This window comes from Lepisosteus oculatus, chromosome 7 (genome assembly GCF_040954835.1).
Source record: "Lepisosteus oculatus isolate fLepOcu1 chromosome 7, fLepOcu1.hap2, whole genome shotgun sequence".
NCBI lineage: Eukaryota > Metazoa > Chordata > Actinopteri > Semionotiformes > Lepisosteidae > Lepisosteus > Lepisosteus oculatus.
The window spans coordinates 6,635,315-6,663,101 of record NC_090702.1 but is presented as its reverse complement, the minus strand read 5'-3'; the positions used below and the strand labels follow the sequence as shown (position 1 = coordinate 6,663,101).

The 27,787-nt window shown below is 38.3% G+C and overlaps 1 long non-coding RNA gene across 18 annotated transcripts in view; it reads right to left on the bottom strand.

The window, feature by feature from the left end:
* LOC107078070 (uncharacterized) overlaps positions 1-27,787 on the bottom strand; it is a 264,300-nt gene that overhangs the window by 139,721 nt on the left and 96,792 nt on the right. Inside the window, exon 3 of one of the 18 annotated variants that reach the window (XR_011190054.1) lies at positions 23,470-23,521. The exons of the other annotated variants lie outside the window; for them this stretch is intronic. This is a non-coding gene — a long non-coding RNA (uncharacterized lncRNA). The remainder of the gene's footprint in view (positions 1-23,469; positions 23,522-27,787) is intronic. 18 annotated transcript variants of the gene reach the window in all.

The following is a 27,787-nucleotide window of genomic DNA, read 5'->3' as shown; positions in this document are numbered from 1 at the left end:
ACCCTGCATGGGGGTCCTGGTCTCCTTGTCCTATGGCCGGGAGGTCAGTCCTCAGCCACACGGGTTAAGCCACTATTTCGCTCCCTGATGCTTTATTCTTGGGTGTTTGTCATTCCTCGTGAAATCATATCATTAAGACATTCAAGGATTGTTCAGTGTTTAAACATTCTGCAAAGCAATTAAATGTGACAAACTTCCACTTCAATAAGCTAGCTCTTTTAAAATACTCTTCCTGAAAATTGGGCTCTTCAAATAAAATTCAGCTTTTTCCAAAGCTTTGCTGTTGTGTAGTGTATTAACCTTAGTCTGTCTTGCCATCTTGTAACTGTATATTTACCACCATCACATTCGGGAAAACCTCAAACTAACTTCTCAAGCCATTCATCTATTCCAAATCAAATCATGCTTGGGGATATACAGTATGAAAACCTTGGACAACTTCAGCTTCTGCAGTGGCATCCTGAAACAGTTATTTGTATGCTCGCACATGAACGGCAGTAAGCTTTTGCTGGTCACTTTTACAAGTGGCTTAGTGGCTTGTCATTACAGAATTTCTGTTGCATTCTGCAACGCAGGGTTCACTGAGGACAAGTGACAAAACAACAGATGAGAAGCTGCTAATCCAATGAGCTCCAGAGACCTTAACCATACCTCACTGAAGCACCGTAGACTAATGTATTCTAAACTCTAGCCAGCATGAAGACAGCCTGATTGAAGGCTTGGCAAAACCCTTTATCAAGCAGACCCACTGTTCCTGCAGACAAGCCATTCAGATACTACACCGTGTCTGATTAAGAGCACCGGCTGCAATATTAGGACTGAAGTCTATAAGATGTTTGAAACAAGGTCATCAAAAAAAACACAGAAAAAAGGAACTAAATCAGCCCTTCCTGTAACCAAGGGCACCCCTGGGAACACTGCAAAGGGGAATTTGTTATGAGTTTTTAGTTTAAAACTAACTGCCTTTTATTTGAACCTTTTCAGGTCATTACCACTCAAAGGTCTAATGGCTACCTCCCTTAAAAAATATGGTTTACTATATATACTTTGGTACATAATGTCAAATTTCTTTTTTTCTGCACATACTGTAAATTTTGCTTGTGTGCTCTGTTTAGGATTTAAAGCGCAATTGCTCTTGGCTTAAATGCATATGTCATTCTATAACACATAAAAATCTAAAATCTTACAAAGCGGAATTCTGAATTGTAGGCGCTCATTCTGTTCTCTGACTCCATGCTGTCTGAATGCAGAAAGAGCACGGCAAGTAACGTAAGGCATAAAACCAAGAGTTCCTTTTACTTTCCAAGACACGTTCCAAGAGACATTTGCATATTCACATACATACTGTACCTGCAAAACAGTTCACAACTGTGAACGTTAATGCAAGGACAAGAGCTTCCACATCATGGGATGCGTAAAATAATGAGGAACGGAAAAAAAATATTTTTGGCATTTTACTATAGCAACTACTCTAGCTAATCCAGACGTTTACCAGCTGTTAAATGAGTAAATACAGTAACTGGTCCGTGCTTCTTATTGGCCTGTCAATGCGACAGCTTCTATCAGGATATTATAATTAGATATATAGGAGTATGGGGTTTTACAGTCAGCTTTGGCTCTGACATTAGGTTTCATCCATAAAACCTTCTGTTCATGGCTGCATACGCTGTAGTCCCTGGGTTGCTAATACTGCTCTGTCTCTCATTTCAGAGCCCTTCACACACACTGTCCTGGAGACTTCCCCACTCCACAGGGAATTACTGGGCTGTCCAGCCACAGTGCCCACACAAATCTTGGCTTGAGGCAAGAAAGCTGACAGACATTATTTACTTCAATGCTCGGCAAGCAAGCTGACAGTTAGTATTTATCCGGCTGCTTTGCTTTACAGAAAAGCTGTGGGGCATAGCATGCAGTGAAGCCTGGGAAAGGAGTACATAGGAGCATTGTTAACCTCTAACAGTAATCTTAAGACAGAAACTGTGCAAGGCCGGTGTCATTCCTTAAAGTAGTGCATTGCTCAGATGTTCTCCACTTTTGACTTGAAAGCACAGCATATAAAAAAGCTTTAAAAGTGTACTAAACATAGTAAAAAGTAAATATTCATTTGTGTGTGTGTGTGTCTGTGAGAGAGGGAGACCTACGTCAGATTTTGCCTCAAGCAAGTTCCTGAAAAGCTTTCTATGCTACATAAGTATGATGAACAGAGACAAAACAGTGATTATGGCTCCTTTAGAGTTTGTAAAAAAAAATTAAATAGCTGCACTTAGAAGTAATCGTAAAACACTTTTGGAAGACATATATACAGCATGACAGAGTCTGCAATATATAGTGCATATATTGTTATGAACTAAAGGTGGTAGTGTAATTTGAAATGGAAAGACTGTGTTTTATTTAATTTTAATGCTGTCGGCCTTTATTACACGTTGAATTGAGGATGCTGGCTGTGGTCAGGAAATCTGAAGAACACATGAACAGAATTAGAACACCGCAGCTGTCAGTGCTCAGTGTCAAGAACCTGCAGTCTTGGACTATAGAAAAAGTGTCAAGAACCTGCAGTCTTGGACTATAGAAAAAATAATTTAGATGCCCAACCCAAAGGTGATTTTAGTCATGATTTGGGAAAAAGGTCACCTCAATGCTTTGGTCCCTGTTTAATCTACTACGCTCAGCTCTGTGCTGCTGATGTAATGGAGGAAGTTACATTGACCTCAACATTAGGAGTCAGGAGCTATCTAGTAATATACCCCAGCTGTACACAAACAGAAAATTGGCAATATGTTTTTAAAAGGCCAATAAAAGTTTTATCATTCTTTTTCTGCTGGGAACTGGGTGGCTGCGCTTTGATCTCGGAGAACCTGGATTTACCACGTAACAGTGAAACCTTATTTTGCTCAGTAAGCTTATTCATGACCAGAGGGTAATATATCCCACAAGGGCAAAGGTCAAGACAAATGACTTCTGGAAAGCAGCACCAGTGACAGTAGAAAAGATTCACAAGCTACCAAATCTCAAGAATACAGAGCAGAGAGCATTCTGGGAGGAAGATCTCTTCAGTGGGAAAGCCAAGCTTATTGCACAGTTCAGCTGGGAAGAGTGCATGAGAAACAGACTGGAAATGCTTTGTGCTCTGCGTAGGCTGGAAGGCAACAAAAAGCTTGTTCAGTTCTAATCCAAAATAATCAATACATCCTGACAGTGTACATATTTTGTCAGATATTAAATGGCAAGCTAAAAAGCAATACAGACTGGCAACATATTGGCAAACATGCTTTAAAATCCTGAACACTAAATCCACATAAAAACTCAAAAGCAATGAATATTATTATTATCAATTATGTAATTATTAACTATAATGACATACTGCCACATCCTTACCCTAATTTTCTTCATTGTAAAGATTAAAAAATTAAGAACTGCACTGCAAATGTACACAGAAGATACTGATTAGAGTTTCAGAGTTGAAAATAGCAGATGTAATTATATATTTTATCAAATAGAATAAAATATTTTGAGTAATAATAATGACAATAGCCACAGGTGAATAAGCACAACAGTTAACACTGCAGTGAAGCATTTGAGAGGAAAAACCTTTGATTAAACCTGCAATATAAGTCTTCTTTTGTTCCATAAAAGATCCTAACATTTGAAACACCATATACAGTACAAAAGGACGATTTAATATTTGCTATAAATCAGCAGAAACAAGTATTCAAAAAGTGGTGAGATGTCTGTTCCTTTCTGAGATGAACAACCAAATGTAGAGGACTAAGCTTTATATCATCTGACAGATCAGCTTAAACTGGATCATGCCTTTTCTTGTCTGATGCTGAGAAGTTAGTTCATACCTTTATCTTGACTGGATGGCTGAAATATCATGTTTTCTGGTATTACAGGTAAGGCATAATTCAACTGTTAGGGTTTTAACTAAACTAAATGAATGAATATTACTACATCTATGATGACAGCTCTGCTGTAGCTTCAGGTATATTACAGGAATGACTTTAAAGTTTATTGCTAACATAAAACACTTTCTGCTTTACACATTCAATTCAAATGATAACTAATTCGGATGATAACTCCATACGCTGGAACCCTGCACGTACTCCCTGACATTTGAAAGTGTTACAATCTGCATTCCAATTGCACAAACAAAAAGGGAGCAGTTGCATTTTTTTCTCATGTTACAAAATGTTGGTATTCACTACCACCCTTTACTAGAAATGCTGGCAATTCTTAATATCATGGAACATTATCACAAAATATTTTAAAAAACACAAAATCATTTAACAGAGTTTTTGTTTTTGTTGCTTTAAGAAATTACAAATAGAAGAAGCAGAAAGATCAAAAAGTGGGTAGATGATTTTTACACAACATTTAACATAGTGTAATTTTAGCTTGAATTTGAGCAATCCATTTCACTTTCTCTGTATTGTAAACATATTTACATTATGTTTGTACAGTGCTTTGTCTAGTCATTATTACTGTGTATGGGTACATAATAGTGTACAGTGCTAAGAAAATGTTTGTTAACCCCCTATTATTTGAATTACAATTTCTTACCAGAATAGTTTTATTTAATCAAAACATCCATCCATTTTCTAACTACTTCATTCAATTCAGGGTCATGGGGTAGCTGGAGCCTATCCTATCAAGCAAGGCGCACAAGGCAGGATACACCCTGGATGAGATGCTAGTACATCACAAGGCAGACACACACAACCACGTGCCAGGGTCAATTTTCCCAGAACCAAATTAACCTTCCAGTAATGTCTTTTGACTGGCAGGAAACCAGAGCATATGGTGGAAATCCACCAGAATATGAGGAGAACATACAAACTCCATGCAGATAGTACCCCAGGTCTATAATTGAACCCAGAGCTCCAGTAATGTGAGACAGCAATGCTAACCACTGCACAACATGCTGCCCCTTAATCAAAACCAAAGAGTTTATGTTGACCAGTTTAATGTTTTTGAGACACAATTCTTTATGAAGCAAAAAACGATAATTAAGAATCAGTGCATGTAAATAATAACATCACTTTTTTAACCCTTTACAATTTCTTGCATTAGGAATTATCTTCTCACATACCCCAGCTTGCTCTCCATGAGACACACAGACAGCAAGAGAGCCTGGGGTCAGAGCACAGGGTCTGCTATTGTACAGCGCCCCTGGAGCAGTGGGGGTTAAGGGCCTTGCTCAGGAGCCCAACAGAGTAGGACTCGTCTGCAGGCTGCAGGATTTGAACCAGCAACCTTCTAGCCACAGGCACAGATCCTTAGCCACAGAGCCACCACTCCGTCCCAAAAGTAATAAGTAAACCCCCACAATATCTAGCATAATTAAAGCAGTAATTAGAATCAGGTGGTGAAACTATTGGGTGACAAGTAAATGAGAAATGAGAGTGGGCAGCACTCTTGTGTTTAATGGCTGTAAAATGCAAAGGAACAAGGAATAGGTTTATTCCATGCTGAAAAGAGAAGAGAGAAAACACAACATTTAGTGAAGTACTACACAGCACTGAATTAAGATAATTATATTTCTTAATTTATATCAGAGTTTGGTATATTAACTGGTATCAGTTAAACTGTAAATTAGGAACCTGCAAACACTGAAGGTGAAGGTGCAAAAAATAAATTGTGTAGATGCCTCATTGGTAACATTTGATCAAGACATGAGAAGTGTAGGCTGGCATTGTGGCATAGTGCTTAGTATTTCTGCCTTACAGCACACTACTGGGACAATACAGGACCTGGAGTGCTATCATTGCCCTGTTCGAGTGGGTGCTCCAGTTTTACCCATAGTTAAAAAACTTACTGGTAATTTAATTAAACTGGTAAAACTGGCCCCGGTGTGGGTGTGTGTCTGTGTCCGTTTCTGTCCTGTGTTGGACTAGCATCCCATCCAGGATGTATTCTGCTTTGTACCAGCTGTCACATAATATGTAAGGAAATACAGTTAGGGGGGTTGAATTTAAATCAAGGTAGTTTATAACCAAAATATGCAAATGTGTACTAGTAGTATTTAAGAATACTGTTTTGGTTGCCTCTTTTCAACCAAAAAGAACAGAATAATCCCTGGTTTTAAAAGAATGTCCTACAGGAGCAAAGCAAACAGAGAGGATTATGAGAAGACTATTGACAATGCTGGGCACCCCCTTTCCTCAAAAGGTTATGAAAATTAGGAAGCAGCTTCTGACTTCGTAAGCCACAACTGCATACACAGCAGTTTCCAATGATGACTCACTTGGACAAGAATTACAATAGCGTTTTAATGCACGGCTTCATTCATTAAGAGATTTTATTTTGGGGTGCCACAAAGACTGTCTGAAAACCGATCTTCTTGCTGATGTTAGAGCTGTCAGTCCCACTTTAACACATTTTAACACATCCATAAAATAACATTTTTGCAAAACCAGGCTGACCTTCAGATGTTGGAGAAGATGATACTTTCTCTTCTGCTGACAAACATAAGCACACAGACATTATGCAGGTGATGCAGTGCCCACATCAGACTACGGAGAAATAAGACATCTCTGACTAAGTTCCATCTGTCAGATGGATGGAAGAGGATGGAAGATATCAGTCTATTTCTTTCTTAGGAACAAGTAATAGGTTTATTCCATGCTGAAAAAAAAGAAGAAAGAAAACACAACGTTTTGGCCGTGGAGCCTTCTTCAGGTGTGAGAATTGTTTCAGATGTGAGCAAATGTTTATGTTTACTTTCTTATCAGCCTGCTGGAGGATGCTGGGAGGTTTATTTTACAAACATTTGTACCAAAAAGGCTACCGTCATTTACTACCATCAGACTTATTAAAGTCAAAAGGTCATGATGAATACCATTTGTTGGAGTTACAGAGATTGTATATTCATCTTTAAGTTATTTGTTAGACTGACTTAACAGTTCATCCTTCAGGTGACCAGAATATTAAATTATGCTTTTTTAGATGCTCTCGCTTCTTATCTCAACAAACAATTTACAATTATAAACCCAGATTCTGCAGTTGTAACCAGAACAATGCTGTAACTCAGACAAAAACATATTTACCCATGTTCTTTATAATCAAATGTATGTGTCATCTAATGGAACGTGACAAGAGGTTTTTCAAAAGGCCAATTTATTTTGATAGTATAACTATGCTTTTTGTGCTTTCTTTAGATGCAGATAACACATTTGGCTTTAGTCATTCATTTATACAGTCTGTAACCTATAAAAGAGTCTTACTAATAAGGTGTAGTAGTTCAGGTGGGTAGCTGCGTCAGCATGCGTAGACTGCAAAGGAACAAGTAATAGGTTTATTCCATGCTGAAAAAAGTAAGAAAGAAAACACAACGTTTCGGCCGTGGAGGCTCTACAGCCGAAATGTTGTGTTTTCTTTCTTCTTTTTTTCAGCATGGAATAAACCTATTACTTGTTCCTTTACTAATAAGGTGCAGACTGTGTCAGTCGTAATTCTTTAGATTGCACTGTGCAAAGGTAATTGATTTCTTGTCTTTACATTATCACCATAATTCTTTGTTCTTTACTAGAAACACTGGCACAGGCTATTAGACCAAATTTTAGAATCACTCAATCATATCATTTTTCTCCTTGTATTCCTGTTCAGTTACAATCCTCAGTTTTTAATTATTTTGGTATTAGGATTACACTTAAGTTTCCAAAAATAAGAGAAAGTGCTGAAATTGAATGAAATTAAAGCAGAGCTGTCTATTTTTGTTCTTAAAGGCAGCACTACATAGTTTTGTTCTCCATTATAAAACAGAACATATTCCCACACTAATTTCTTAGTTTTCATAATTCCTATTTCAGTACCTTGAGTAAATGAACTCTACTTTCAGAAGTAGTACTGTATAGCTGGAACAAAATACCACATTCTTATGGTTTTGGTGGTTTTGGCTATTTGCATTTTTCGGTTTTTCAGTTGAGGCTGCTGGATTGGATGGAGGGTGTCACGGTTGGATCTGGGGGCATCGAGTTAAAGGAGAGGACTTTCACCCTTTGATTGGACCCAATCATTGCAGACTCACTGGGCATTTCGGAGAAGAGGCAACCATTTCATTTGCAGACCTCAGAAATGTCTTAAGCTTTCATGAGGAACCATTTCTTTTTACTTTGGGTTCTCTGCCCTATCCCTGACTCAACCTGGGCTACACAAAACATTCACATTCTTGTTGAGATTTTTGACAACAGTACTTCAAATCCTGAGGGAAACACAAACTCTGCCTATTTCATCTCTGCTCAGCCCTACATGGTGACATGGGACGCTGCAGATGTTTTGAGATGTGAAAGCTGTGGGGCGGAGTGGTGGCTCTGTGGCTAAGGATCTGTGCCTGTGACTGGAAGGTTGCTGGTTCAAATCCTGCAGCTGGCAGAGTAATCCTACTCTGTTGGGCCCCTGACCAAGGCCCTTAACCCCAACTGCTCCACGAGCGCTGTACAATGGCTGACCCTGTGCTCTGACACCAAGCTTCTCTCTGTGTCTCATGGAGAGCAAGCTGGGGTCTGCAAAAAGATGAATTCTTAATACAAGATGTTGTATAGGGCTTATAAACCAACACTACTTTATTAAGAGAACTACACACACTCGATTATACATTAATCTATACATTATTATCCTATGGTATACTACTAGTTATAATAAATATTCCTCCCAGACGCTCTCTGTCACAAAGGTACCCATGCTTTTGGGTGAAGTGCTTATGCTGCTTAAGGAATAGGAGGCTGTTCCACGTAGGCTCCGTCTCAGTGAAGATTTCCAAGTTACTTTTACAATTAGAGCACAAAGTCTTACTGTATGTTTGAGTCTTTCAAAGCTTTTGTTGTGGGTTTAACTGCAGCCAAAAACCATTTAAGAGTTATTTTTGACTTCTTGAACCACACTGAGTTGCAACCATGTGCAGAAACTGGATTAGATATGACTGGAGCAACAACTGTGACAGTGTAGTCAGATGTTTTTTATAATGTTTTTTTTTATTAGTCACCTTTTCCTCCCTGTTTCTTTTTTGTGTGTACCCATTTTTGTATGATCTTGGGTATTGTGTATATTGTTGGATATTGTAAAATAATCATTACTGTATATGAAAACATTCTAGAGTGAGAGAGGGTGAGAGAACAGAAACTTCTGCAGCAGAAACATAACTCTTCTCCACCTACAGAAACATTCCAGGTGCAGCCATCAGCTAGGAAGATCAATTTTTGTGACAAGAATCTGAAGACACTGAGCTGTTTTGTTTTGATTTGCAAGCCACCCGTACTGTATTAACAACAGAGCTGTTGCTGCCAAATTTGAAAAATTTAAAAGACCGTGCCGTCACAGAGCAATGGCATGAAAAGATAAATCTCTCCAGATCTTGCCCCTAGCGAATGGCTTCTATTCCAAAATATGAAGGTACGTACCCAGATTCAACTTTTTTGTTTCATTTAATGAAGTCAAAGTGGCTATTTCTGGGTGGGATGAACAGCAAAACATCCACAAAAAGTGGACTTCTTTATTCTGAGGATGACACTCTACCGGGGTCACTCAAACACAGAGAAATAACATCTTTCACAGCTTTTGTTGTTTTAATAAGAATCTGAAAATCTGAAAATTAGAAAATGTTGAAATTATTAAAATTCTGTTAAACACAACTATAGCTTATTAAACTGTTTACATTACAGTATATGACAACATTGTCTGAAAATAAGTAAAGTAGGCATTAGTAAGGAATATTTCGTTTCAAAACAACATACTGTACAATGGCAATGATAATACTCACATAGAATTTACACAGTACAGTGAAATGAACGCATGTCACCAAATATCTTTTTTTGTAAAATGAACACCTTCCACAGAAGACTGAATTTTGCCATGCCTTGCAAAGCTAAAAGAATTCTCAGGTTTGATTTTAAACAGAGCTGAGAAATACGAGTCAAAAAGATTTGCAAGTAACAGAAAACAAATATTTACACGATAGAGCCTCTGACTCTCTGAACAGAACAGAACTGTGTTTTCACATCACGATTTCCACAGCAACACATGTGAAGAGTGTATGAGTGGTTATACGAGAAGGTTCACAGGAAATGCGGTGTCGAGTTGCTTTTGATTTTGTTTTAGTGGCCAAGTCGTGTCCAAGTGAAGATGAAAGAAGGAGAGCCAGTGGAATGTGTCAGAGTGGATACACTAACAGTTACACACCTGTAGAGCTGTTAACTCCCACAATCTTTCACCATGCACTGATGGTATCAAATCCAAATCTGACATCTTATTGATTGACCCCATAGGCACATATGATTCACCAGGAAGGACTTACAGATCACTACGGGTGCAGAGTGAAAGACCACAAAATGCAAGACAACAAATACAAAAGGCTCCAGAAGACATCTTCTCAGACAAAACCATCAGAAGTTGCCTGCACATTCCAAACCAAAGAACTCGTCAGTCCTGCTCTGCAAAGATGCCAGAAATCTGCAACCATGGGCAGACAGGTGCAGAGACCATCAGCTATGGACCCCAGTCAAACCAACAATCTACCAATAATCTGAGATGAGTTAAACTCACGCTCGACTTCCACAGTATCCATGCTGGGGTGTCAAAATATGCGCAGGAATCATTTAATCCTGGTAGGGTTGCAGAGGAGTATCCTCATTATTTCACATACTGTAGTAAAGCATTATGACTGGCAGATCAATTCTCTACCATTTGTCTATCTCATGTCTTTGCTGCATACTACCAAGACAAACATCATTGAGGGTTGCATGGTTGGACTCATTCTGTTAGACAACTTGCAGGTTCACGGAACATGTTCTTAATGGAGTTATGCACTTACCAGGTGTTGACCTCTTGGTAAATATCACTGATCGCTATATGCATATACACAGTAGTTGATATATGCAGTATATTTATGATTGTAAATGTACATACATACTGTATATAAAGAAATGTAGATACACAGATATCCAGGCATAATAATCATGCATTATAGCATTACTGGTGTGTACTGTATCAGTCCTCGTGTTCAAATATAAGTCCATTGCTATATGCATGTGCACATTTCCTGATTTACAATGCAAAACGCTGAGTTTTAAAATGTATTTTGCATGATTGATTTTCATTTTATTGAAAAGGATGTTGCTTGTCTTATTTTAAATTCTCTTAGCATCTCTATTGCTCTACATGTGTCCCACAATCTCCAGACTCACCCTTCTTCTCTACCTTATAAAAATAGGAAAGTCCAATATTGGTCCAATTAAGTTCAAAAATCACTTTTGTTGTCCAAACAGAAATTAAGGCTATAATATAACGAACCATCACTCTTTCTTGCAGACAATTTGTGAATAATCCATGATTACACAGATGGAAAAAACTGTATCAGATCCTTTTTTATATTAATTCTTAATTCTGAATATCAGCTTCTTCCAGAAATGTTTTAAGGTTTCCAAATGTACATCAATTGAATACAAATATTCATTTGTTCCCTTATCTATTATTAAAACAGTTAATACAAATAAGTGGCAAGGGTAAATGCAATTAGATCAGTGTAAATATATACCATACTACAGTATATACATCATGACTTTTTTGTAATGAGTTGTGCATGTATGCATGTGCAATTAATGTGATGTGTAATATTTTGTGATGTATTCAGATGTACAGATGCAATGTGTGTCCATAACAATATTCCCCTAGAGGACAATACATTCAAGATGTGCTCCTGCCTCTACCCCAGGATTTGCTTCAAGCTTGGCTCGTGAACCTAATAGCCAGCGCGTGTGAACAGATGGAAACAGAGACTCTCAACTTTTTTTTAAGTCCTCTGCTTTTTTTTTCTGGGAACGGGTCACAGGCCCCGTGCCTAGTGAAGGTGGGTTTAGACGGGACCCAGCAGCAGGGGATGTCTCTCCTGTGACACTCAGGAGTCTGAGCAGGCTGTTCTGGTCTTACACCTCTGCAGGCACTCAGCAGCCCGGCACCAGAAGTGACTCAGGCTTGTATAGGCACTTCAACTTTAAAAGCATGTCTAATCCAATCCCCAGTAGATTGGAAGCTATCTGTGTACCTCCCATACAGCATATTCTGGATGGCTTAAAACAAGCTCCCCCCCTCCCTCCTCAGTCTTTTCTGTGGTTGCTCCGTCAGTCCTGTAGCACTGATCTGTCCCCTTGGGGCATACCAAACTAATCCTATTTACTCACTCTCTCTGTGTCTCCGGCCCATCAGACTATCTTAAATATTCATAACTTTTTTTGGGGGGGATGAGCATACTAAATAAGTGTCGCGATGACTTGGAGACAAGAAGAGATTGTCTTTTAATAAGCAGATAATAAAAGAGAAAGAAATAAACAGTCTTGCCAGTTACCCCACCACCCCCCTCCCCACAGTATGGTTTGGAAGTCCCCCCTGTCCAAAAAGGAGAGTTAACTTAGTCAGTTGTGGGGTCAGGTTTGCGTGATTGAAAAGCCTGGGAACCTACCTCCCTTTGTCACATTTTGCAACGAGTTAAAATTCCTCAGCTGACCAAACCTGTGAACGATTGGAAAATGATTCTATTTGTAATTCAAATTCTGCAAGGAATCTAAACGCGTTCTACAGTAGACAAACACGGCTTCCAATATATACTCCTTTTTTTCTTCCCAGACCTCCGAGCTAACCTGTTCCCTTTTGTTCCCAGTCAAAAAGGTTCTGGGAGGCAAGATCACAGTGGGGTCACAATATGAGATAGACAGAAGATTGCTCAGATTTCATTTTCTACTCTCTTCCCAACCATCCGCTTGTGTGAAAATGTAACATAAATTGCATGGAACACGTATTCCACTCAAGTTCAATTTATTTCTTATTTAAATGATGACATTCTGTCACAACTGGTGGGTTGGGTACTACCCTGATTTGTACATTTAGTATCAACAAATATGATATATTTTTAACTATGACTTACAATCCCCTCTTGATTACTTTCTTAAATCAGAAATAATATAGAGTTGGGAGCAGCCATATTTTTCCAGCAGAATGACAGAATACACATGTTGTTCATCTAATTATTTTTTTTCTGGCATATCTAAAAATTATCTAACCAGAAGGCCTTTGAGTATGTGGATAATTCACTCTTCTGCATTTTCACTGCTCTTGTTCTTGTTTTAATTGTGTCATTACTCTTATAATGTACTTGAGCTGTTACCCCAAATACCAGAAAATCATTTTCATATTCCCCTCAATAGCATGCACCATGTTCCACAAAGTCTTCAAACAAAGCTGACGTTTTTGAATTAACTGAAGCATACTAACTTCTTTCTATAGCCATTCTTAAGTCTAACCATTTTAACCCATATTTACATAAAATAAAGCGAATGCAATCCCCAACACTTTCTTTGCTAAATACAAAAATGCAATGTATTATGATCTAGTTTATGTAACAGAGATTCTTTCATAGTTTTGACACTCATTTTTATCAAAATATTTTATGTTTCCATCTGGTTGGTTATGTCCAAAAACTGATCAGTATTATTTGTGCCTAGCACTCTCTATTTTAATCTATCCTTTAGGCTTAAATCTATCCCTTAGGCATAAAGGCCACAGACAACTAGTCTATAAATGGATAATAAATAATTGGAAGTTATGTGACACAACACAATATACTGCAAATGTTCCCTAGCACTGGGGATGCAGCAAATAGGCTTTTCTTTTTATGGAAATAAAATTAAGGCTTCCCTTCAGAGAAATGGAGAGGCTGTACTTTAATCCAGCACCACTGGTAGTGCTGGCAGTTGTGATCAAACTTGTGTCGTGAAGACTGTGTTTCCATGAAAGTGTCTGCGTACTTTCTTCTGGTCTGTTGGAAGAGCTTTCCATGTAGAAGTCATGCACATCTAGTTACACAAAGCTGGCATCACAAACAAAACAAACTGGACCATTTCTGGCTATGAGAGGCTGGGGAGTACCCTCTAGAAACAGGCACCATCTTCAGAGTACACAGCAGTCCACAGCTAGGAGTTACAACGGTGGAGACAGGTGGTCTGCATAAAACAGTCACCACATTGGGGTGATGCTTAATGGAGACAGTGAGGTGAATAGATGCACTGCTGACATCACAGTCCCATGCCAAAAGGGCACACGTCCTGCAAGTGTGTTCATCTGCTACTGTTCCGTCTGCCCTGCCTCCAAAAAATAATCCACACCAAGGGTGTTTGCTGATGCTTCAAAAAACTTGTAAAAGGCATTACAGGGTGTTTGATTCATTAGAGATAGTTGTAGGAGGAGTGCCCTTAAGACAATTAGTCATCAAAATGCTTATTTCCAGTCAAATTCAAGTTGCATTCAGTCAGTAATATTATGCGCCACAGACAATGTAAAGAATTGAGTTGATAAAATTACTCCTGGGCTTGTACAAGATATGCTACTTCCTTTAGATGCATCTGTAAAAAGAAATGTGTTTTTATGAATGGAAATATCAGGAAACTTGACACTATAATGAAAAATTCTTTCCATTCGTAATCATGTGATTTTAACATACTGTATATAGTTTCAAGCTGCTTAAGAAAGTAATGTATAGTAACTTCTGTATTCATGTCTCACACCTGAAGACAGGAAAAGCAATACAGGAACAGTATAAGACCATCAAGTTCTTTAATGGGATAGTTACAGTAACGCGTTTATAAATTAAAAGATAAATGTCAACAAAATGGGCGAAGAAAATTGAAACATTAAAATATGTTGATTGCAAAAGTGTTCAGCTCCCTGGGTCAAAATGTGTTGGAAGCACCTTTGGCAGCAAATACAGTGGTCTGTTTGGATAAGTCTCTATGAATTTTACACACCAGGATGATGCATTTTTCTCTCATTCCTCTTCACCAACTTCCTCAAGCTCTTTCAGCTTGAGTGGGTATCACTGAGGAACTGCAATTTTCAAGTTTTGTCAGGAGTTTTCCTATTGGATTCAAATCACTCTTGTGCTTTTGCCCATTGCCCTATCAAAATGTAGATTTTGATCTCCATTTTAGGTGATGCAGGTTTTCTTCTTTGATTTTCCTTTATTATGCTCCACACTGTTCATTTTACCCTCAGCCTTGACAAGCTTCTATGTCCATTCTGATGAGTAGCAGCCCCATAACATAATCCTTCCTCTACCATGCTTAACAGTAGGGTTGGTGTTGACTGGGTGACACATTTGCCCCACCCATAATGCTTTGTATTGAGACCAAAAAGTTCCAAGTTTGTCTTCCCTGACAAGAAAATATTTTGCCACATGTTTTTGGTATTAGAGTACTTAAATGTTTTGTTGCAAACTCCATGTGGGATTTGAGATCCAATCCGAAACAGCCAAGTTTAAAACTGGAACGGGAACAGTAACAAGGACAGTAACAAGGACAGGGAACCAGAAGGATAAAAACAGTTATGATCCAGGAACTCTGAGCCCTCAGATGGTCAGGATGCCGTGACGAAGCCTATGTCGTCGGGTCTCTCCAGGACCCACTGGTAGGCGGGCTTCCAGGCGGCTCTGAAGCCCTAAACAAAAAAGGGTCCAAAGGGGAAAAAATAAAGAAATGGAGTCCCGGACTTCCAGACTACCGTCAGTGGAGTCCAAGTTGTGGCTCTGCATTCTGTCACATGAACCGGTCCAAGCTCCCGCGAAGCACAGTTCAGCACACTATGCAGACGGTATAATCCGGAAGTGACTGGAATAAGACTTCAAGGGAAACACAGCAGGAGCAGGACGGGAAGACAGACAGGGGGGCTGTAATCTGGTGCTCAGGGGGAGTGGCACAGGCGAACAAGTCCTAAGGTAATCCAAAGGGGAAACTGGGGCACAGTCCACAGTCCAGGAGCCGGGAGATCCAATCTGAGACAGACAAGATTAAAACCTGAACGGGATCTGGAACAGGAACAGGGACAGGGAACCAGGAGGATAAAAACAGCAACGAGGCCAGGGGCTCCGAGCCCCAGACTCAGCAGGTCAGGACGCCCTGATGAAGCCTATGCCATCAGGTCTCTCCAGGACCCACTGGTCGGTTGGCTTCCAGGCGTCCATCTTCCATTGCAGAGCCGGGAATAGCGAGAGCGCCAGGCTTAAATAAGGAAACAAAACAGTGGGCAGGTGCACATACTCAACTAAAATACAAAAGGGCCGGAGCACCCTTAAGAGGAGGGATTGCGATCGTGACAGATACGAACCGGCAACCTTCCAGCCACAGGCACAGATCCTTAGCCACAGAGCCACCGCACTGCCTCATTTAAGTGTTCCAGTAAATTCACACAACTCTTACACACAGAGGACATTCAGCTGTGTGACTTGGGAAAATATATGTGCACACCTGAACTAATTTGAGTTTGCCATGGTGGGTATGCAATCAATATATTTTAGTTTTTGAAATTTGCCTGCAGTTTCAACTGATCTTTATTTTCTTTCACCCACAAACGTTTGAGCATTAAAGCTTCGATTAAACTTAGCTACGTCAAAAAATATGTATACATTATTTATAATTCAACAAAATGCACCATCATGAGAAGGTGATGAATAATTTTGCAAGGCCCTGTAGGTGGGTTTCTGTGAAAAGGGTGCTGCTTCCTCGAAAGATTAGCTGAACATGGGGAAATGTCTACATCAGCTTTCAAGACTGACAGGCAGTTCCTCTGCAATCCAGTCACCAGAGGTTTGCAATGTTGGCATAGTTGGCATTGCATCTCCTGTCAGGCTCATGTGAGCAATTCATCTCACAGTGCTATTGGAAACAACAACACTTGACTCCAACAATTCCGCCCACCCTCAGCAATCCCAACATCCCCTGCTCCCACAGGGACCATGCACCTTGTAGCCCACACAGCTCAATAGGAAGTGGGAAATAGGAGAATTCCTCTCTAATCTGTATTCAATTTGTCTTGCCTGCTTTATCTGTCTTTTGTTATCAATGCTCAGTCTCATGAATAGAAAAAAGGTCACAGGGGTATGATTTCTATTCCTTCCTCTGCTTCAAGCAAAGAATGTAGGGGAAAGGCCCCTCTCAGATATTTTGGGCGATTTTTTTTCTGTTCCTTTTTTCCCCTCTAAACCCAAATAAAGTGTGTGATGGATGAGTGAGCAGAGGCTAAACCGCCCCCATCAATCTTGGAAACCTGTATTTTCTGTAGGGGCAGTTTTAGAAAGCTTAGTCCCTTTACCGGCCTCAGAAACACTCCCTCACCAACACCACCACCGCTGCCACTACCGCCAACACACACACTCAGCTTCCCCCAGATATACACCCCCCCACAGCCCCAATTAGCTGAAAGCTGAATTGAAACTACATAACTTAGGTCTAACCCAGACAGAAAGGATGACAAAAAAGAATAAGACCGAAATAGGACACAAAATGGCCCTGGTTAACCGCAGCAAAACAGACGATTTGGGATCCTCGGTTCTTGGTCTTTTTGTACACCAGTACAAGCAGGCGAATTCCAAGAGGATGCAGTCATCAGAGCTATGCGAAGACGGGGAAGTGGTTTGTAACTACGGGCTTTCACATGGGATCCAGAGAAGATACAGAGGAAAGGAGACCCTGACAGCCAGAGCGCGGTTCTCCAAGCTTAATCTAATCTCAGTTATGTCACAACCAGCCTTGATCTTGTCTTCACATCAGCTCATAAACAGATAACGAAAACAAAAGCAAACACACCAGGAAGGCATCAGCAGCTGCAATAAAAGAGGGAATGAAATGCATAAAACTACAGACAGTACAGCTGTAATTTTTATCACGGCCTTCCTGCAGGACAATAAAACAGGAGAGCCTAGCTGAAGTGATTTACTCAGGACACCGGCCATCTAAGATAAAATAACAATCTTTATTTTTCTGCTCCTGGGTACTTATATTTTAATGAAATTTCAGATATCGGAGCATGATCGTCACACAAGATCAACCAAATAAAATAATAATAATAATAATAATAATTGCTTACACTTACATAGCGCTTTTCTGGACACTCCACTCAAAGCACTTTACAGATAATGGGGACTCCCCTCCACCACCAATGTGCAGCATCCACCTGGATAATGCGACGGCAGCCATAGTGCACCAGAACGCTCACCACACACCAGCTCTCAGTGGGGAGGAGAGCAGAGTAATGAAGCCAATTCATACATTTAAAGAAGATTTACTTTAAATTGCTTTGCTCCATGAATGGAGTATGTCTAAAAGTCATGGCAGTGCTGTGTGTAAAATTGAACAAAAAATACACCTCTTTAAAATAGTTTTTTATTATTGTTCTTTTATTAAGGCACTTTCCAAAAAAAAGCACGTTTATTCTTTTTTTAATTATTAATAGAACAATTCTTTCAAACTTGCCAATGGCGCGCACTGTCAACAGGACAACATAGCCATTCTGAGCAATTCCTTTTGTCTTATACTGTACAGTATTTTATCTTATATTAATCTGCCAAATTGCTGGTGGTCAAAATATGTCACCGCCTCCTCACATGTTTTAATTCATATTGCACATGTTCCCAGAATGCAGAGTGATTTCAGGAATGGACTGTACTTTCTACTGGAAATTATCTCCTTGATGGGCTGCTGCTGATAGTAACCCAAAAGAGGGTACATACCATAGAAAACCATCAAATAAATGTAGAAATACATAGTTGAACTCTAGTATTGTGATTGTTGTGTTATTTTTTTTGTGGTGATACAAAAAGCAAATAGCAGGTTCAAAAGATTAATTTCTTTGTACTGTATCATATAATGACCCTGACTTGTAGATTGAGGAGGATATACATATGAAGGATAGCCTCATTCATCAGGAACCAGCTACAAGAAGAGAAATCATGTGTAAAAACAGTCTGAAAGCACAGAGAAATATTTACATTTGTGCATATAGTAGTAAAAACAAGGATCACTCATCAAGCCTGCTTTTTCAAAAGCACTATTTACGTTTTATAAATTACCAAAAAACGTGCAATGCCTAAGCACAAACCCGACAAACACAGCTGAAGGCATAAGTTGCATGGGTATGCAATTAAAATAAAGGCTCTGCAGTCATTAAAAGAGATGAACGCTGTTCTGCTACAGTTGCTGAATGCCTGCATAAACTGTATGTAACTTCAGCCCATTTTACAGTCATTTAGGTCTGTATAAACTGCAAGGCATAGGCAGCTTCGGCAACTACTAGCATTGTGTAACTGCTTGGCCGATCTGAATACAGGAATTGTGCAAGCCCTTCACAGGAAACAGGACAGTGAGGCAAGGAAAGGGGATTTGCAGAATATCAATCCAGATTAAAGATCCATACAGAGCAAAAAAAAGAGGGACAGAAAAAAAACTGTATAACAGCTGCAAACTTTTTCCATTTGAACTGAAACATTCCTGCACACAGCACTCTCACTAACACAGGCTTCCTCTCAATGCCATGTGGTATTTGTCCCCAGCTGAGATCCAGATAATGCAAGGGAGCTGCAAACTTTCTCATAGATACCACTCAACCACACACTGCACTCTACTGAAGAAATTAATTCACACATACTGGAGCAATTCTAAATCCATAAAACTTTTTTTCAGAATGACAATAACCTCTCTGTACTTAAACATGAGCTAAAATACAATGTTGTTGTTGGGCTGTCCATTTTTCACTGTATTTACAAATACACAAATACTTTTTTCAGTTCTGAGAGCTGGAGCCTATCCCAGCAAGCAATGGGCACAAGGCAGGATTCACCCTGGATGTGTATTGCTACTCTATCCCAGGGAACACACAGACACAGACATGCACATAGACTTACACCAGATTCAGTTTTCCCTGAAGCCAATTAACATGTCGGTATGTTTCTGGACTGTGGGAGCAGACTGGAGCACCCAGAGGAAACGCAAGTGAGACCATGACAAATTTCACACCGATTCCATCCAAGTAATTGAACCCAGGGCTCCAGTGCTGTGAGATAGCAATGCTAACCACTGCACTTGTGTTGACTACAGTATACAGCAGGTCATTCACATTCAGCCAGGACTTTGATTCCTAAGGTTAACAAGGCAAATTCATTTCTCTGATTATCAACCTAGTGTGGAATCAACCCAGTCAGAGAACAGACACAAAGTGCTATTTGCTATTTCTTTTTCTATTCCAGCTGATTTATTAATAAAGTAGTAACATACATCAGACAATAACAAGCCTTAGCTGTATTTTAATTGCATGTTAGTTACAAAACCCTAATCTTAGACAATTTGCGGATGGAATGTTGTTTCATCTATACAATTTTATAAACGTGTTAACAGCTGATCTGTTATCCGTAAATAAAGTGTAATTTTGCAATCCCTAAACTCAAATGTGACCCATCTACAGTAGGACTAATTTTTGACAGCACAGATAGAAGAGGAAGCTGCTGTGGTACTAGCTGGCATTGTGCCCAGTCCTAAAGCAAGTAAATTGAAAGCGATATTAGCATATGTGTGTGGGCGTGCATACCAGCAAGTGTAGGTGTGTAGCAGTGCATGTGAGTGGCCTTTTAAAAATACGAACAACAAATAACACCCACACTGTAGCTGCTCCATGGAGCTTCAAAATCTATTTATGTTTGTGCTAGTTAATCAAAATAAACATTGATGAAACCATTGATGAAGCTATGCACCAAGCGTCAAGTGAGGGACTTAACATTTGATTAATTTTATTATTTTTCTAAGCATCATCTTTTGGACACTGCTCCTATAAAACTAGATGATCAAAGCATGAAAAAGCATGACTTTATCCCAACAGAAATGCAATATCTACAGTTGGGCGTGGCACACAGGTAGTGTACCTTTCATTCCTTGATTTCCCTATTCCCTTCACACATATTTTCTGGAATTGTGATTAGGAGGTGCTGAGTAGTTGAAGGCTGTGAACAAATACATACAAACTGTTGAATAAAAACAGGTGTAATCTAACTGACAATAAGTGAAGACAACAAGTCGAATAAATCAAGTGAGTGAAGTCGAATGGCTTTTAATTTTAATAAAATGTACTGAACAGGATAACTGGTATCAAATATACGGAAGCCTGAAATGGACAAAGAACAGATGTTTTATGGTATGTCCCTCCCTTTTTTAATGAGTCAGTTGCTTCAGTAAATTATATATACAGAATAACAGACAGGCTTCAGTAAGTTACCGGAAAATGATTTGGTCTGGGGGTTCTGAAACACCATAAACCCGAAAGAGATAAACTTCAAGTGGCTTATCAACTGTGGAATTGATGTTTTCTTGTGAAACATGCGTTAAACATAACATGCGTCGACCTCTATTTTTTAACAAAATGAATACTGCTTTCTCAAAATGCTGTGCAATGTCTCCCTGGTGTTCTGTTTTTTACGTTTCTTGGAGACGCAGCTCAGCTCAGCTGCAGTCTACCTTCTGGATTCGCCTTTTCCAAAGGCCACGTCTCTGCGTAGCCCTTTTGACTTTTCTGTCTTCCACTAATTCTGACCAGCTAAATCTCTACCATTCCTTCCAGTCTCTGTTCTCTGTATTCTCTTCTCATCGCAGTGCTTACAGTATCTCTGCACTTCACACCCCCTGACCAGGCTTCATCTTCTGAAAAATGGGCACTACTTTTGCCCACGTGTCTGTGTGAGTGTGTGTCTTACATTCACTTTCCTCTAAACCTTTAACTGGTTATTTCATCTCAGTAACAATATAAATTAATTGATGGTATTACAAAATTTTACCATTTCTGAATTAAGCATAAAACCGTGAACTTTATGAAAGTAATGCCTGGTCACCATGCTGTCACAAACCGCTAGTCAAAAGTTTGCAAGAATTGTGACTGAAACTGGCCCTTCCTGCTCACTAGTCACTGTACTGATTAATGTAATGCAATGTACAGTATGAATACTCTAAGTACAGGTTGGTCAGTAGACAATTTAACACAGAAATGTTCTGACGTGATCTGCATGCAGAGTTAACAAGTAGTATTTATCGGCAAAACTGTCTCGAAGTTGAGAGCAGTTTGCAGGAGTGCTTCTTCACAATGTAAAGTAATAGGGCTGCTTCAAGCCACCGCAAGTTTTGTAGCCTTGTTCTGAATCGCAGACAATAGTGGCAAAATGGCACTGTGCACGCCTAGAAACTCCTTCTATTTTGTGATGTAAATTGTGTAGGTTTTACACATTACTGTGTAAAGTTTTCTTTCATTGTGGTTTGAAAAGCACTCATCAGTGCCGATTATTTCTAACCCCAATATATAAATATAGTGTTGCAGTTCCTCTTTAATACCCCCTCTCTGGATTCCCATCATTCCTTTCAACATTTTCATCTCCATCATTGCGATTATCTGCATATGCTCCTTCCTCATGTTACAGCACTCCACTCTTCATCTATCAGGTTCGTATAGTAGAAGTGACTTACCATAGCTCCTACTGACACTTTTCATGCTGCAGGACCTTCTTTAAATGACATAAAAATACACTCAATATGTTGGTTTAGCAATGGACCCAGACCATCAGTTCATTAAAATACTTTTTAAGCTGGGTATCCACATTGCTTGAAGTAAAAATGTTTTGCGTCACACTTCTTTCACATTTTCTCTGAAGTAAAAGTTTACTAGGATAAGAGCAAACTTTCTTGTGTTCCTTGTAATAAAGTATTTCTTTGGTATTGTATTTCATGGTGGCTTTTAATAGAATGTTTTCCCTGTGCCAGAGGAATGACTTGATGTTAAGCAATTTTTCTGAGTTTGTCGAGTGAGCAGTGGTTTTGTATATACAGACATTGGAAGGGCTTTATCAATGTATAGTTACTGGTCTTGTGTCTGAAGTCTGACTGGTCTGTCAGTCTTCAGGGTCTGTTGTTATGCTCAGTGTATTCAGGTTGTAACTACTATTGTAATCAACACTAATTAACTTTGTAGTTTAAAACGTCCTCTATGTAAGAAACGGAAGGATTTGATAGTCATAATGTTAACAGTTGCGTAATTAATACATCTATTCACATCAATAGAGTGTCGCTAGCACAGATTCAGAACACAAAAGCAGTTTTCTGAGGAATACCACAGCCACATACAGTACATTCTTCTTACAAAACTGAAAGAACTGTGTATTCAATTTTTGATTGTGTTTTCCATTCGTATTTTTTTTAATTTTTATGTAATTTATTAGAGATGAATAAACCATAAGAGCTGTTTGCCATGGGGTTGAATTGTAAATCAATATACAGTATTGCAGTCTAAATCTACTATTCCTTGAAACGGAACGAGTTTTCATTGTATGTCTGAATTTGGAGGAGTTCAACATCATGATTCACCAGTTTCCTCCCACAGTGCAAAGACATACTGGTAGGTTAAATGGTTTCTGGGAAAATGGGCCCTGGTGTGTTTGTACGTGTGTTTTTGTGTCTGTTTCTGACTGCCCCGTGACAGACAGGCATCTGTGTATCCAGGGTGTATCCTGCCTTGTGCCCGTTGCTTGCCAGGATAAATAATAAGTAATCCTTACACTTACAGTATATAGTGCTTTTCTGGACACTCAACTCAAAGGACTCCCCTCCACCACCACCAATGTGCAGAACTCACCTGGATGATGCATCGACAGGCATTTTGCTCCAGTGCTCTCACCACACACCAGCTATCAGTGGGGAAGAGAACAGAGTAATGAAGCCAGTTCATCAATGGAGATTATTAGGAGGCCATGATTGATAAAGGTCAGGGGGTTCAAGAAACGCCCTTGAATTTTTAATGACCACAGAGAGTCAAGACCTCAGTTTTACTTCTCACTGTGACTTTTTTTTCAATATAGTGTCACCATCACTATACTTGGGTCCACACAGACTGCAGGGTGAGTGCTCCCTACTATTTTGACTAGCATCTCTTCCAGCAGCGACCTTAGTTTTTTCCAGGAGGTCTCCCATCCAGGTACTGACCAGGCTCACACCTGCTTAGCTTGAGTAGGTTGCCAGTTGTGAGTTGCAGGGTGATATAGCTGCTGGATATAAGGTAGGCTCTAGCTCCACTATGACTCTGTATTGGACAAAGCAGTAGGAAAATGGATGGCAACCAAATATGATGTTGACAATACATGTCATGTGATGTATAAGATTAAGGGTTTTCTCATCCTGGAAGTCGAGCATGAACAGGAGGAATTTATATTTAGAACTGGTTCCCAGCTCTTTTAACAGTCAACAGCCATTTGGTTTGAAATCAAGAGAAGAATAGAACACAAAACAAGAATACACTATTCTTAAATAAAGAAATGGCGGCTCTTGTTTTTACGTCCTGTAATTTGGAACAGCCAAGTCGCAATCAACTCAGTTGACCGCAGAAACCCTGCTGCTAGTACAAAAGAGGTGAAGGCAATGCTTGGAGGAGTGGTTAGGAATGTGGACTTGACTGGGAGGTTGTGGGCTCATAAATATATATAAATGGGTATAAATGTAAGTCACTTTGGATAAAACTGTCAGCCAAATAAGTGAATAATAATATGTATTCTCCAAAATATGTGCGGTCAAGACGTTCACTTTTTCATTCACACAAACGCGACTTCCACTGTATACTTGCAAGCACATCCCACAGAAGGCAATGTCATACATTAAGCCACCTACTAAGCTACTCAGACTCAGGCAATAGTCTATAGTCTACCAGTCGTCCTCTGGTGCTTTTGGAGATTTCAGATAAAAAACAGATTAACCTTTGCTCTTAACAGGTGTCTTTCTGGGCCTGCTTGTGAGTCTCTCACACAAGCGCCTTTAACTAAACATTGTTGGCTCAAGGGGTGAATTAATGAATATTCTTGTACTGAAAAAATAATAATAATTAATCGTGTGATCTTAAGGTCTGGCTCCTAGATGACACTGAATTGGAAGAAGTGGTTCGAAAATGTAAGGATGGTTTAGAAAAGGGAAGGATGTGTAGATGGAAGTTTTCCAAGAACTTTCATGCATCCTACTGTATATTTGTGTAGACACAAATGCAAGGAAAGCAATGCCTTGGGAAATTAAAATAATTTGGGTAATTAGAAAATGAATCTGCCTCAGTACACATACACATCCATTTTAACATATTTCACATTTAGGGGGCTGTTTAAAAAAAATCGGCCCACGGTGTCATTCAGGGCGAAGACAAGAAAAACTTGTTTTTAAGGCTTAAAGAAAGAATTGTTCAGTTTGGTTGAGTCAATTTGCATTTCCCCAGATAGAGGGGGAACAAAGCAGATTCTAAACCAAATATCGAGGTGAAAAAAACAACTATCAAAACAAAACATAAAAACAACAGAAAAAGAAAGAGCATCAACCCTTCCTTAAACAGATGAAGAGGTTTAGAATTCCCCTAACCTGATGGCCAAAAGCATATCAACATAAAAAAGGAAGTGCAAACCACTTTCTTCTTGATAAAAAAAGATTTACATAGACTTTAGGTGCCTGTCACAACTAATAATACTGGAGGGCTTTCTGCATTTAATAATTTTAAAAACCTTGTAGCACACGTTGGACTGACCAGTTTCACCACTAGAAATTATGCTGCAAGGGACAGGCTAAAGGTCAGAGATGCCAGAGTTAATGAATGTGTGCAATCATCCTTATTTCTTGAATATGCTTTCATTTTCGAACATCTACACATACTATATCACGTTTTTTTAGTATTCCATGTACAGTATAGCACCAGAACTCAATTATTCAATTTAAAAAGAAAATCAACAATAAGGACCCTCCCTGAAATGTGCTTGAGAGTCTAAGTGTAAGGTAAAAAGAATATGATTCCAGTCTTCACTTTTTTTAAAACTACATTTTGTTAGAAAATGTTGCAGCACATTTTACATTGTTTACATGAACAATAACATTACAGCACAACCAATGCAGTTAGAATTAGGTAAGAAGTCAAGAAACTCGTAATCATTTGGAGGTAATAGTAAAAACTTAAAAGTACAAAAGTGATACAGCCCTAAAAAACAAACTTAAAATATTAAGCCAAACTTGTGACTATTTTTATGTTATGTTTCATATATTAACATATAATATTTACATATAATCTTCAAAGACAAATGCTTGAAATGACTCATAATGCATAGCAAAATACAGCATGTTTTAAATACAATATTTAATAGTTTACTGTCAGATGTAATTAAAATAGCTGTTTTTGCATCTAACCCATTTACAAAAGTGTGACCTCTCTTTTAATTAGATATTACATATGAATTTGACTTACAATACTTATCTTTCAAAGAATTACAATTAAAAAAACTTTTTAGATATTACAAAGTATTATATACTAATACTGTGGAATGCTGCTTGAATAATTTCGATCACAAAATACAACACATCATTTTCCCTATTAAATATATAAAAAGTGATACAGTACATAATTTGGCACACCTTAATTTATTTTTTAAAACTGGAATCTAACAGATCGTATGTGGATACAACAGATATTTATAGAGAAACAGACAACATTTTAACAGATGTTAATAACTGTATATAACTAATCTAATCTATTGACAGGCACTTAATGATATTATTTTTTCCTAACCCTAGTGCCAAATGTTCCTTTATTCTCACATACATGTACAGTACAGTAAAAACTATTTATTTGCAAAGCTTATGCACACTTTATTAATAAACACTTATATTTTGGATTGTTAAATTAATGTAAAACTGTTTTACATCATGCTCTGATCTGCATTTTTACATTATGTTTGACAAAAATGCTCTTAACTGCATTTTTATTCATTTAAAAATAAATGAAAGATTTTAAAATTATCTTCAAAATATCTATGCATTCCAGTATACTTTATTCAGTATAGTAACAATGTATTATTCTTTATAATCAAAACATGGATTCTGAACACAATGATTCTAATTCCAGTGTTTTTTTTAAGTTTTAAACTATTTTAATATATGTGGTATATGTTATTGTGTTAAAATGTAGAATCATTTTGAAAAAATATTCAGCTTGTGAAATATGTAGATCTTTTTATTTTGTTAAAATTGTACAAATTCATACATTCATAATAATAAACTCCATTTAAAATATGTTCAAAAATAGCAATATTTATAAATATCTAGTTTTCTGAAAAAAAGACAAGCAATACAATTTTATCCATGAGAAAACAAAATAGGATTAAAAGCAAACTAAAAATTTAGTACAAAACAGATATGAGCTCCTGACATCATTTAAGCCTTTAAAGACCAATAACAAGAAAAAATTGTTCTTTGTGTACGGACTTCTTTACAATGTTTTTTTTCTGAATAAACAGACTTCCAAGGGAATAAAGAATTTTAATCAAGTTTCGATATAATGCTGAGCTGTTTTTAATCGATTTTGGAAAAAACAGGACTTAAGCATGAATGGTTATCAGAGTAAATCAAACTGAACTCTGCTAGAATGTTAAATAAGAACCACATATCCAGTAGATGTTTGATTTCCTTGATATGGAGAAGAGAGTGCAGGTGAGGTTGAGAGATCAATGTCAGTTGTTAATAAGAACAATAAATTGTAAAAAAAATGTTTTCTTCTACTAGGTGCATTTGGCTTTTGAAAACATAAAAACAATTCCTAACAAACATACTAAGACAAGAAAAATAATCATAACCCAGTTGCCAATAAAGACCCCTCTTCTCTCTAGTCAAAGGAATCAGGAGTCTAGGAGGAGTCAGAAGCTGCCAGGAGACTGTGAAAACTCTACCCTACCTATGGATTGTAGTATTAAACACAGATAAACAACCCTCTCACTATCACTATGAATATCAATATTGATAAGAATGTGTCATAATAAATATTATATGGCAATTTGCAAAAAATAAAATAAAAACGATTTTCCATGTCACAATTCCATACAAAGTTATTACCTTATTAACGGTGTTTTGATTCAAAACCTTATATGACATGCTAACACTCCAGC